We start from the raw sequence: 12409 nt of genomic DNA, 5'->3' as shown, positions 1-12409 counted from the left end.
CGAGCTGGGAGTTTAGGGATGTGGGATGAGATGCCCAGCAGCATTCAAGTTGGTATAGGGTACTAACTGAAGGCTGGTGTCTGGGGCGGCTTGGGAATCGGAGGGTTGCTGGTTCAAGTCCCTGTACAAACCAAGTATGGAGCGTGAACTGGTCGCTGGAGAGGTGCCAGGTCACCTCCTGGGTACTGCTGCAACTACCTGGGCAGCCTCCCCAAGTCCTGTTTGTGCATGTGTGTGTATGTCAGGCCTGTGTGTACACTACTTTATGTCTTACTTTAGCAGCCCTCCTCCCTTCCCATTCTCACAACACGGGGGAGGGGTGAGGGCTGCTTCTGGGGGACTTCCTAAAGTCCTTAGTACAGCCCTGCCTCTTTTCCTAAAGTCAAGGCCACATGTTACCTTGAGACTATCAATTTCCTTTAATCTCAGGCCCATGTATCCCCATTAATTCAACAATACCGCCTTGTATCTTCTTCTTCCTCATCTCGCTAAATCCAAACCACACTTTCCCAAGGAACAGTATAAATATGGATGGAGCAAAGCATGGAAATAAACTCTTGACTCTCTCTCTCGTGATTCTCAGGTCGATGGCGGGGGCTAAGTCCAGGCTTACAGCTGCTTCATCTAGACTACACCAAGGTTGAGGATGAAAAGGAAAACCTATTTCTGTCCAGCTCTCCTTTGTAATTAGAGAGGAATCCATACGGCGTAGTTTCTCAACCAAGTCTACAATTCTGCCGAGCCATAATTTACTTAATTACCCAGAGACGCCTCTTTGATTCAGTCAATATCAAAAAAGAGCTTTTCTGGAGGAGAGGTAGGGAATGATAGTAATTTTGAGGCTGTTTGGCTCCCGTTCGCTGCCGTAAGTAGCACTGCTTTTTTATTTCTTGTGAGCAATAAACTGATTATAGATGAGAGGCTGTCAGATATGTCTGTTGTGCCTTTTTCACTTGGTGACAGTCATTTAAAAGTGAGGACTTCAGTAAAAGTACACTTTAAATCCCATAATGGTGGAAAGAGCTAATATTGATCCTATCTTTCTGTCTGCTTAATATCTCTCAGCCATTGTGCGGACCCGAGATGGGTGCGATTAACTTCAAATCTATTTGATTCAAAAGGTAAATTGAAAATAAAATTCAGACAGTAGAGACACAGTGTATGGTAATGCTTTGACAGGAAAATACACCAAGTTCTTGAAATCTAAAGAAAATAAGCTTGAGTTGAAAGTGAATTCCACCCAAACTTGCTCCACTCACACACACACACACAAAAAAAAAATCCCCAAACATCTCCACCAGAGTTAAGTGAACCTCGGGGATTTGTAAGACCTCTCTGTAGCATCCTTGAGGCGAAAAAGGTGGGGTGCCACTTACCTGCTGGAAGTATTTTTTTCCTCTAACCAGAGGGAGAAAACGCCAGGCCTTCCTTGAAAGCCTCTCTCTGCAGGGCTGAGATTAGAGGACATTCCTTTCTGTTCCCACTCATGTAGGGTGCCCGTCAGTGGTCACCGCAGCCATGATGTAACATGCGGTCTCCAGCGTCTTTGAAGTGGCTGGATAAGCTGGCCTTGGATGCCGGACGAGTTCAAAAGGGCCCATGGAGGGATTTTGAAACAGAGGGAGGAATCCAGCTCTTCCTCAGATCATTTCCAGCCTCATTTCCCACCGTGTCAGCAACACTCAGAGAAGGGAAGGGGAAAAAATCCTGGACAGTTTGAAGACAGCTGAGTGACTCAGACATTTTGGTTGCTTTATTCTTGCGGGGACAGGGCAGAGACAAAATCTTGGAACGGTTTCCTTATTTTGACGTCTTTTTGTCTCCAAACTTTTCATTAGTGAGCAGCTAGAGTTGAGGTTGAAAATCAAAAACATGACATTTTACCTCAACGTTCTGTCATGGTTACATGCATGTTGAGCAGTTTATCCTCTAAATCTACACCTAAATAGGTGAGAAAATGTAATGATACCCAACAGAAAGGACGGCCAAAACTGAACTCTACAGCCATGTTAGTCACTCTAGGAGGCTGTGTGGCAGCAACGTGTCCTATGACAATGTATGTTATCCGAATTTGCGCCCCACAAATGACATTGTGACGTTTCTTAGCTAAGTAAAGTTAGGTAGGTTAGGTTATTATGGTAATTTTAAGAAAAGGAACGTGGTTGGACATTGTCACATTACATACTTAACGCAAAGTTAAATACTTGATAACGTACTTTATGTAAAGTTATATACTTGACATAATGTACTTTAACGTAAAGTTATGAAGGGTAGGTTTAGGAAAGTAAAGTTACATAGGTGAAGTTTGGGAAATGAAACGTGGTTGGGCATTGTCATTACACACTTAACGCAAAGTTAAACATTTGACCTAACGTACTTAACGTAAAGTTAAACATTTGACCTAAAACATTTGACCTAACGTACTTAACGTAAAGTTAAACATTTGACCTAACGTACTTAACGTAAAGTTATGTAGATTAGGTTTATGAAAATTAACATGGTTGGGCACTGTTATATTACATACATAACGCAAAGTTAAATACTTGATAACATACTTAACATAAAATTACAGAGGTTAGCTTTACGAAAGTAAAGTTATATAAGTTAGATTTAGGAAAAGAAACATGGTTGGGCAGTGTCACTTTATATACTTAACGCAAAGTTAAATATTTATTTTTTTTATAATTATATTTTATATTTATTTACATAATATACTTAACAGAGAGTTACGTACGTTAGGTTCAGGAAAAGAATCACGGTTGGGCATTGTTACATAACAAAATGTAAAGTTAAATAACGTACTTAACGTATTAACATAAACTTGCATACCCGACATAACGTACTTGAAGTAAGGTTACATATTGTAGGTTTAGGAAAAGAAACATGGTTGGGCATTGTCACATTACGTACTAAACACAAAGTTAAATACTTGATAATGTACTTTATGTAAAGTTATGTACTTGACATAACATATTCAACAAAAAGTTACGTAGATTAGGTTTATGAAAAGAAACATGGTTGGGCATTGTCACATTACATACTTTACACAAAGTTAAATATTTGACATAACGTACCTAACATTAAGTTACGTACTTAAAATACTTGATGGAGAGTTACGTACGTTAGGTTCAGGAAAAAAAATACTTAAAGTACTTAATGTAAGATTGTGTACTTGCCTTAACATACTTAACGTAAAGTTGCATAGGTTAGCTTTAGGAAAAGAAACATGGCTGGACACTGTCACATTACAAACCTAACGTAAAGTTAAATAACGTACAGAATGTAAACTTGCGTACTCAACATAACCTACTTAAAGGTTACATAGGTTAAGTTTTGGAAAAGAAACAACGTTGGGCATTGTCACATTACAAACTTAACGTAAAGTTAAATAATGTACAGAACGTAAACTTGTGTACTCAACATAATGTACTTAAAGTAAGGTTACATGGGTTGGGTTTTGGAAAAGAAATATCGGACATGGTCACATTACATTATGTAAAGTTAAATTCTTGACGTATGTAATTTAAAGTTATGTAGGTCAGGTTTAGGAAAAGAAACATTGTTGGGCATTGTTACATTACTTCTTAACCTAAAATTACATTTTTGACATAACGTACTTATGGGTAAAGGTGTGTAGCTTAGGTTTGGAAAAGATAAGTTACGCAAATTAAATTAAGGAGAAGAAACACGGTGATGACGTACCTTAAAATGACTCAAAGTTTTGTTTCAGGTGAGACACAAACACTGCCCTCCAGTGGGAAAGTCCTGTGTTTGTTTGAGGCAACCACCACCACAACCTGCGTCCTTATGCGTACTTTTGCTCTTTATACTGCTTTCTTTGAATTTTGGTGCAACACTTTTCGGAGAAATACGTACGAACAGCGCTGATGAGCAGCCTGAAAGTGGCACTGGAAGTGGATCAGTATGCTAATAGGCTCATAATGACAAAGCAGTACATTTCAGTCCGAAGTGTTGGAGCAACTACAAGCATGGCCAGAAACCAGACATTTTCCTTTAGGTTTTTCTTCTTTCTCCTCATCCCATAATGCCCATCTGCCTTGTGTAAGCCACATCATGCTGCTGTCATCATTTAGTTCCCTCAATCACTGCAGAAAGTGCTGACAGTCAAAGACCAGGTGGAACCAATGCAGTGTAATCACAGGACCGAGTTGACCAGGCCCACAGAGGACAAATCTGACTCTGACCTCAGGGAAAAGTCACCAGCCATGTTTCCAGCGCCAAACAATCTTGCCAAGGTCTGGACAAGCTTAACAGGCTTTTCTGGACCGAAAATAGTCTTCAGTTTCCCTTCAAAGTTAGAAAAACATATTCTGTGTGTGCTGCATATCACAAAAAGGTTATAGTGAAATATTAAAACCCACGAGACACTGCACATGGCTGCTAAAACGGAAAATCCTGCAGTGCACGTCTTGTGTGTCATTGTACACACATTTCACTGTAATTCAGCCTGACATGTTTGGTATCTTTGGAAACGTCAGGATCTTGACTAGAATTCGAAATGAAGTAAAGTGGGTCTGAACTAAACTTGGCTGCGCCCAGCACACTTCACCAGTGGACCCACCGGAGGATCTGTGTGGGTTGAAGAGGTGAAGCCACAGCCAAGCTTGGCAATTCTTCTCTGCTGGAAACAAAACGTTACAATAATCACACAAGTGTTATTTTTGGGAGGGTATATGAATAATGTGTCCTGGCTAAAACTGCGGTTCGTGCTGGAGACAGGACAGTGATTGTATCTGTGATGAAAAATGACCTTGTGTTAAACAGCTTAGGTATTGTATCAAATGCAAAGGCACGGACTATTATTTAAAAAGCAGTCTCCTTTAAGATAAATCGAGACAACTTTTTTATGCAGGAATCTCCGGTGGTTGTCATTCATTATTAGAAAAACACCCTGGTAATAAAGCACATTTAAAGGGCCAGTTCGCCAAAAAAGACACTACTTACCACTTTGGTGCCACATTGGTTTCTTTTAACCGCCATCATTCCCAAACGTTAACCACTTAGTTATTATAGTAACCATGACAACAATGGTCTCCTAACCTTAACAAAGATTTTGTTAAGACTGGGGATCTTCGATTATCACTATTTGAAAGACTATAACTAGATTCCTTTATAGATTATTTCCCATCCTGCTTCAGGTGTAAAATATTACGCCAAACTCCCCTTAAGTAATACGACATTTTAACAATTTCTTATGTTTTTGCGAAAACATATAACTATAGAAACATGAAAAAAAAGGCGTCATGTGTTGAAGGTACTTTTGTCGATTCGGCATCAATATAATCCATAAAGAGAAAGTGGATTTGTGTACGAACTTAATGTTTTGGATTTGTCGCCTAAACTTGCTATCAGCCTCTATTGGTTAGCTGCACTATTTTAGTGGAGGGAATAGGAAGAAAATTGTCCACCTGTTTCTCCTTCTTCTCCACACCACGACAGAACCAGACCTGTTCATGTTCTTGCTCCTCCATCAGAGCTTTTCAAAGTCAAGGATGCTTCCTTGGTAGGATGGGTTCTTCCAAGTCGGGTCCTACAGAGGCTAGGCAAGAATTGTGGGTACTTAATGCCTGCTAAGGCTACACACATGCATCCTTGAGAATTCTCTGAAGGAAGGACTCAATCTTCGGTACAATTCGAAGGACCCTTGACATTGGAGCTGAATCCTTCTGCAGGGTTCGATGACGTAGCCCCCTTGGAATCCAGACGTCTAGTCGATCCATCTTTGAGTTTGAGAAGCACTTCATGTTCATTGTCTACCAAGATCAAGATCTACCATTAATCCATCCGTTTTCTAACCTTACCTCCAGCCCCCCTGCGAACTCTTGAGGGTCGCGGGGGGGCTGTCAGCCTATCCCAGCTGACATTGGGCAAGAGGCAGGGTACACCCTGGACAGGTCGCCAGACTATCGCAGGGCTGACACATAGAGACAGACAACCATTCACACTCACATTCACACCTACTGACAATTTAGAGTCACCAATTAACCTGCATGTCTTTGGACTGTGGGAGGAAGCTGGAGTACCCGGAGAAAACCCACGCTGACACAGGGAGAACATGCAAACTCCACACTGAAGGGCTCCCCCACCCGGGATCGAACCCTCTTGCTGTGAGGCAACTGTGCTAACCACCACACCACCGTGCTGCCCAAGATCTACCAATAATATTAAATATGTTTGATTTTGACAGAATGTAAAGACGAGAAAAAGACTGGCCAATGACATCACTTGATAAGTTGTTTGGTGTAAGGCTGGCTTAAGTCGTTCTGTGCCCATAGCTGCCCCATACTATTGTTTGCATTACTCTGTCATTCAGAGTTGTAGAGATAAACCGTTAAATGGAAAATGAAAAGCTTTAACTGCATCGCTGGCTCTGATGGCCCATTAAGTTTATTATAAAGATGTCGCGCTTGTCTTAATGGACTTTATATTCAAGAATACGCAGATTAGAGTCTTTTCTAGTAACAATGGAGCATTACAAACACATCATAATGACCATACGCCAATATAAATAAGCCACTAGTTAATGGTTACAGTTACAGCCCTTCAGCAGTGGCTACCATTAGACTACTTACTTTTTGTACTTTGGGCGAACATTTCGGTATTTTAACATCCTTGTCAATTATCTTGTGACAGCTCATCAAAAGCGTTCAATGTTCACAAGCATGTAAAGCTCACAGTGAAAGAACTGTGCAGAAGTGAAATACCTACAACAAAGAAGAAGCTGAGCCTTGGGGGGAAGCAGAAGTGAGTGACATTAGGTTCCCGTTGCTGCCTTCACTGGCTGCACCGCAGTGGCCGTCAAGTTGCAAATCCAAGTCGCCCTGAGCCAGCTGCCCCTGAGCAAAAACCTGCTCCAGGTGAGGTCTGATCCCTCAGTGTTGCTCTGCTGGTTACCACCACACGCTGACCACCTGCACCAGTGGAGCTTGTACTGAGCTTTTATGCATTTGATACAGCATATATTTCCTCCTCTCCACAGCGTCTCTGTGCCTCTCTTCACTGGCCTGTCAAATTGCCTGTTGGAGGAAAAGATGGTGGAGCCTGAGCTTTTTCTTTTTTCTTTTTTTTTTTTTAAACCACGGACAAAAAAGAACCCACAGGTTGTCTGTCCATGTCTAAGTGACAGGTGTCCAAGACTGTGTGTGTATGTGTGTGTGTGTCTGGTCAGACCACAGATCCTGCTAATCCTGTCCGTCCCAGAGGACAGGCAGTGTGACTGGGTAATTGGCCACTGACTGAGCAAGACCACTCTGGAGGCACTGCTTATTGAACCACTGTCAGAGAGAGAGAGAGGGAGAGGAGGTGGAGGCATAACGAGACTGGAGAGGAATGGGAGAGAAGGTAGAAAGAAAGGGAGGACAAAATCAAGAGAGAGACTAGGGGTAACAAGAGCAAAGAGGAGTGATACAGATTGAAATAAATAAGTGTGGGGCGGGGGGTGCGGGGATGGAGAGAGTGTGGGTGGGTGGGAGAAAGAATAAAAGTGAGAGTGAGGAGTGGAGAATTTTAGAGTGACCCTGAAGCCACCGCTTCCTCTTCTCTCAGCTGAAATGTGACACTTTCATGATTACACTGGACCCCCTTTTTTTGGGGCCAGCTTAATCTTAAAAGGATGAGCAGGCGAGGGGAAGCAGGGGATGGGAGGGAGGAGGAGGGTGGAGGGGCGGAGGGTGGAGGAGGGGGGGAATGGGCATGGTAATGGAAGTCTAGGTTAATACTTCCCTCCTCCAGCTGGCCACCTAACAAATTGCCTTGTAAAAGCAGAAACGATGGATAAATAAAGAATGGAATAAAAAAAAGTATATCCCTCCAGCAAATTGGCTGTCATTGGATTATCCCCTATAAAGCAGGATTTGTGTGTGTGCTTGTGTGTGGGTAGAGTTTGGGGTATATGTGTGACCATTTTCTTGCATCACATAGATGTCGGGTGTGTGTGTGTGTGTGGTGTGTGTTAAGAGATGGCTGGTAGTATCAGGCCCAGGCAGAAAGGAGTAGAAGGCGAGAAAGGATTGGATGAGCGATCATTGCTTCATCGGCTCCATTAAACACACCAATGGCCTGTAAATCAGGCTGTCACAGAAACACTCCTCCACACACACACACACACACACACACACGCACAACGCCCAGTGACAGGCAACATTATGATATAGGTGAGTTGGCAAAGTTATATGCTAGCTTAATTTTGAGAGTGTATCCTATAAAATTATGCAAGATGTAAAAACTAAATGAAACTACAAACTAAAAATGTTATATATACTCCCAGTAAGAAGTTAATAACTTATGTCTGCTCGGCCAGTTGCCATGGCAAACATGTTAGCAAACATTTGCCTTTTAACACATCTAACAGATGCCGAACAACATTAGCATTTATACTAAGTTATATTTATGGCTACCTGATGAATGCCAGTCCATTATTCACTCTATTTTTTGCTCTGTTTTGTTCTGGCACTCCAGCTGGCCCAAAAACCAAAACAATGAGCTAAAAGTGGCTAAAAAGCTCTGTAGGGTATTTGTGGGTATACGGGGAGTACCCACCTCTTTTTCTGGCTGGTTACAGTATACCTACTAGGGTTGCAGCATACCGATTTCAAGGTATACCCTGATATACCCTGATAAGGGGAGACTTTACACATACTAGTAATAAAATGTTTGTTCAACCAAAAGTAAGACTTCCATTTTTATTCATTTAAGGGTCATTGTGACCGGTAATAATAATATATTTTTCTGACACCGTTGTCGTACCATTGCAACCCTAATACCCACCTATCAGCCAAAAAGCTGTTAAAATTTACAGGAGAGTATACCCACTTCCTCCTCAGCAACCTACCCATCTAAATAGTAGTACGCCCACTTAGTTAACTACCACTATAACACTGGATCCATTGTTGATATAAAAATGCTAATAAGTGCACTTTTATATTTCAACGTACGCAACCTACGAATAATCTGTTAGAAGTTAAATATCTGACAGAGAGTTACGTACATTAGATTCAGGAAAAGAAACATGGTTGGACATTGTCACATTACATACTTGACACAAAGTTAAATACTTGATAACGAACTTAACGTAAAGTTACGTACTTGTAAGAATGTACTTAACGTAAAATTACGTACTTGACAGAATGTATGTAACGTAAAGTTATGTAGGTAAGGTTTAGGAAAGGAATCATGGTAGGGCCATTTTGCCTTACTTAACATAACACAACACCATGTTATACAACTCTACGTAACGTAACATAATGTAGCGTAACGGTATGTTACATACTTAATGTCCGATACATACGTAACATAAGTCAGCATTGAGTTATTTTAAGTTACATCACGTCACAAAACATTATATATGTAACTTAAAATAACTCAAAGTTGACTTCTGGTTTCAGTGGGACACAAACACTGATCTCGTACTTAATGCAACATGACTCGTTACTTTAAGAACGTATGTAACATCAAATAACTCCAGCTTGACTTCTGGTTTCACACAGAACAAAAACACCAGCCTACCAATGCTGTGTCTCAAATCGCGTACTTCTGTACTTACACTTAATATTTTGAGTGCAGAAGTGCGTTCACACTGTGAAGTATGGAAAAATGCAGTGCACTATGAGTACCCGGATGGTGCACTCAAAACGGTGAAGAAGTTGAGTGTGGAACTATGGACACTTCTCGCCCTCAATGGTCGCCATCTTGGCTGCGTAGCGGAAGGGGAGGGTCCACTTTTCAAACTGGAAATGGCGGCCGAGGACTGTGCGACCGTGAACGTCGCTGCATTGTACATATGTTTTTTGCACTAAGCGCCACTATACTGTTGTCAGGTATACGCCAGCAGTGTGTTTATTGGGTTAATTTAGCAGTCTGTAATGATTTGGTACTACGAACGATTACGCGAATGCTAATGCTAGTTTGCTAATTACCTAACAGCTGCACATTAGGAGAAGAAGAAGAAGAAGAGGTCGAAATTTGCGGTCGTCATTTCCGGTAAGTGCACAACGGCTGTGTTTGGTTTGAGACAACACTACCCTGTCGAAATTCGCACGCTACGCCAATAAATACATCGTGCACATAGTGTACTACATGGAAGTGTGCTAACGGAAGTATGTGATTTGAGACACACAGCAGGTCAGAGTCCTGTGTTTGTTTGACCCAACCATCAACCGGTCACCTCTCCATGTGGACACTGTTGCTCTTTATACTACGTACAGTGATGTAGTGGTAGTTGATGAGGTGGTTTCACAACCAAGTCCATGGGTAGGTTACCAAGGAGGAAGTGGGTATACTCTCCTATATATTCCAATGGCTTTTTGGCTGACTGGTGGGTATACTATCCCATATACCTGCATATACCCTCCACAACACCTTTGACTATGTCACCTGACTTCCTCCTTTGCCCCCAGCAGCCTACAGCTGTGAGGTCACAGTTTCCTGGCTCATGATTAGGTGGGTTATATAGTAATTATAGGTACTTTTCATAGGTATAAGTACAGTGAATGAGCCTGAACCCAGGTCATCAAAGGTGATGATGTAAAAACAGTAAGAAACTCATGTAGTCCCTCCACCAATATGCATTTCGTCTGAGTTCAGAGTGCCAGAGAGGCTCCAGTGAAAAAAGTCAGTGTCCTTCTTGATTACTTCAGCAGTACTGCAGTGAGTCCAGCTGCCCTCCAGGTGATCCTAGATTGAACACACTGGTGGTGCAAAGGACTGATTCAGCAGCTTTTTCTGTTATCTGATATCCTCTCTAACTCCGGCAGTCACGCCTTGAGAGAGAGCAGAAACTGAAGAAATCAAAGAGCTGTCATGTTTGAGAAAGTTTAGAGATGAAAGAAACAGAGAAAGAAAAGGTCAGAGAAAACATTAAAAGATAAGAGAAGCATCAAGAAAAAAGATGAGTGCAGAAGGTCGTGGAGTGGTTGGAGGAGGAACAGCTTGTCCGAGCCGAAAAAATCAATAAGTGCTTGAGAGTCAACAGCGCGTGGGTGGTCAATGGCATGATTCAAGCTCATTAGCACAGCGTTTGACTTGGATGTTTGACCTTATACCCGACCGCCCCACTCTCACAGTTTTTAGCCTATATTGTAGAATTTCTGACCGATAACAAGCTATGCAGAGGATGTTCAGTTGAGCGGACTCATCTGTTAATTAAGACAGTTTTTGACACATTCGACGGCAGCACAGCAAATCAAACTTGACAAGACTTCAAAGACAGCAGGAAAAACAAACACTATTGTCACTACATTACAGTGAATCAAGCAAAATTGAAGCTTACTCATTACTTGGGTTTATTCGCTTCAGGGGGGAAATCTACTTTGTTTTTTCCTGTAGCTCCTCTCCAATACCCTTCAGAGGAAAAACAATATACTGTCAAACAAAGAAATGTCCCAGTCAGTATTCCATCCTTCTTTACAGTCATTTAAAATTAAATTAAAATGACTGATGGCAACCAATCAATGGTGGTAATTTCAGCAAATGATGCAGCACTGTTTCAAACTGTAAGGTATTGATTCAGCTGCAGCCTGCAGTAAGCCATTTATCTTCCATTAAAAACAATCTCTTGTAATTACCTTAAACTGCTTTTTAGAATCATGGCAGGAGAAATAAGCCAGAGCTACTGTGTGTTACAAATTACATATCATTAAAATAAAATACATTAATGTATGCGCTCATCTTGAACTCCTGGAGGTTTTGAATAAAGCCAAGTACTGTTGACGCTCATTTTAAATTCCCCGAGGTTCCTCTTGATCACAGCAATCATAAAGATCAGCGTCGACAGTTGGACTGTCGTGTGTTTTACTGCTTTCAGTATTTGCTCATGTTTACCGTGTTTACGAGAAGAGCTCATATGGACCCAACTCTCTTGTGGTATTCAGGAATTTCAGCCTGTTCTCACTCCCAACGTGTGAAATACCACCGCTTTGTCAATGATTTCGAGGCCAGATACAGACCCACTTTTACAGCAGGTATGAGCACTATTTTTGATGTCACTGGCCAAAATCAAACTCATCAAACATCGCCGCTTTGTCAGTGACCAAGACATTCTTTGCAGAACTATAATATGCACCGAGCGGCGTGGTATAAAGAGCAAGACAGTCCCCATAGGGTGGGTGGCAGTGGAGGTAGATGGGTCAAACAAACACAGGACTTTCACCCAGGAGCCAACTGTTCATTTCCCATGTGAAAACAAAAGTCAGTGGAGTTATTTTGATAGCAAGGTAGTGTGCTAGTATGTGTAGCATGCTTCAACAACAAACATACTTATTTTAAGCCAAACCATGATGTATTTTGTTGTCTAAACTTAAGGAAGTAAAAGTCTTGACCAATGTTGAAAAAGACTGTTTGCACGTAAAGAGCGGAAACTGTACATTTCCTGTCAAATACAGAAATTTATTAT

The sequence above is a fragment of the Epinephelus moara genome, chromosome 15 (assembly GCF_006386435.1).
Source record: "Epinephelus moara isolate mb chromosome 15, YSFRI_EMoa_1.0, whole genome shotgun sequence".
Taxonomy (NCBI): domain Eukaryota; kingdom Metazoa; phylum Chordata; class Actinopteri; order Perciformes; family Serranidae; genus Epinephelus; species Epinephelus moara.
The sequence above is the reverse complement of the archived record's forward strand: the minus strand, read 5'-3'. Positions refer to the sequence as shown.